Below are 2,137 nucleotides of genomic sequence, written 5' to 3' on the forward strand. Positions count from 1 at the left end.
GTAGATTGCCGAGTGCGTCGCATCTGTGGTTACTCGCTCTGGAAATAATCATAGCTCTGTAATAAGCACAGAGTTAACACAGTTGATGTGGACAAGTTTTGGGGTGGTATTGTAGATAGTATTGATGTGAAGAGTGCAGGCATACCGAATTGTGTGTTAGCCTAGGCTAAATATTATTTTTGGTGCTTTTGTGTGAAAAAGACCTTGTGCCATAACGGTGACGGTGATTTCCTCGGGTTACTGTTGTTGCTGGAACGACATCGCAAAGTTGGTCCTGGATCAACATCTGGTTTGAGTGGTTATCTATGTCAGATTTCGCGCCAGTAGGGGAGCACGGGGCACAAACTAACGGGGGGCAAGATGTAACACGGACTTTTTATCAAGACGGACCAATCATTTTCTGCCTACTTCTGTAAACACGATTGTTTCAGTCAACAGAAGCCTTCGGAAAAGTTTCAAACATTTTCGTTGAGATTTCATTGAGTTATTCCACAAAGTGTGTTTTAGCACCCTGAAAGTATTTTTTTCCATGTCGCTTGTTTTTTGTTTAGTGAAGCATGGGTGCAAGCTACCAAAACGATTCCGACATTGCCGGATACTGCGTTTTCTCAGTTACAAAATGATACCATAATGAAGTTTGTTGCTACTTCGTAGCCAGTGCTAGGTTGACAACAATCATGGCTGAGGCGAAAGGGGCTAGTTGTAACACGGTAAATCTCAGTGAAATTCTCATTCTTGTCAATGGTAAAATAAAGGTGAAATAAAATTGGCCAACAAATGCAAACCGATCACATTTTATTTGAAGTATGGCTCTATTTATTTAAATATTATTCATAATAAGTGTTTATAAAAGTTATTATTAAGCTATACTGTGAGATTGAATTTTGTGATTTTTAATGACTCATAAAATTAAAGCCTCTAAAGCCTATTTATTTATTTTTTATTAGTGTCTTTGGTAAGAAAGTATCTTTAAGTATCGTAGATTTATAAACAAACACACTTGTGGTGAAATTATACTGAATTAATTGTTTTAAATACATATTTTCAGCATGTGTTACAACTAATCCTCCCCCTGTTACAACTTACACTACCTGTGGGGTAAAATGTAACATTTTACATCCTCCACAAACAGTAAAAATGTAAAGCAATGGTAGGTTTTTATAACAAACCACAAGTGCTAATATGTAACACAGATGTGTACGTTTCATGTGTTAAAAAAAATTAATAATGTAACTGCCTTATATGTGAAGATATCAGCTCAAAAGCAAAAAACGTTACTTTGTGCCCCCCTCTCCCCTAACATCTTCTGTAGCCTGCCTATGGATTAAGATCAGTTATGCAGTAGTGCCATGCTGTTACAAAATAGCCTACAATTATTCACTGACAGGTTAAGTTTAGGAATATGTTTTGGTAAAGGCATAATTTGGCATATTGTTAGGTTGGTGGACACATTTTCACTGACAGGTTATGCTTAGGAATTAGTTTTGGTTTAGGCACAGTTCCACATAGTAGCCACTGTAATAGCCTACCTAGCCATAACCAGAGCCGTATACCACCGTGACGGCACTTGGCATGCCCGTTAATTTTTGGAATCAGACCTAGAATAGGCTAACATACCAGATGTTGATCCAGGACCAACTTTGCGATGTCGTTCCAGGAACAACAGTAACCCGAGGAAATCGCGGTCACCGTGCCCAACGCAGGGCGCCCCTCCAGCTGTTTCGCTCGCTGTCATAGTCAACTTGAACATTTGGTGATGTGTCAGTACATCGCAAGGCACAGAGAGATGTGCACGACCAAGCCTACTAACTTTGGACAGGGAGCTTCGAGGCGGCTGCTCAACTTCGGAATCTCGAAGTGAAATCTAATCCAACCTGCATTATCAGCTGTCAAACTGGAGCGCGCCACCCTAAAAATGCAGCGGTTTGTTTAATTGTTCATCGGTGTCCACAAGAATGTTTACTTTTGGGAAAAAGGTTTTTAAATAGTCTAGGCTAGAGCTGCCATAGGCCTACTTCAACCCTGTATATTTCTTTGTGTTTCTTTGTGTTTGCAGTGTGATAGGCAAAGATTTTTGGTATAATTCATATTCTCTGAAAAATTGCAACAACAAAAAACAATTCTGGGGTATGTAAAT

This window comes from Engraulis encrasicolus, chromosome 1 (genome assembly GCF_034702125.1).
Source record: "Engraulis encrasicolus isolate BLACKSEA-1 chromosome 1, IST_EnEncr_1.0, whole genome shotgun sequence".
Taxonomy (NCBI): Eukaryota; Metazoa; Chordata; class Actinopteri; order Clupeiformes; family Engraulidae; genus Engraulis; species Engraulis encrasicolus.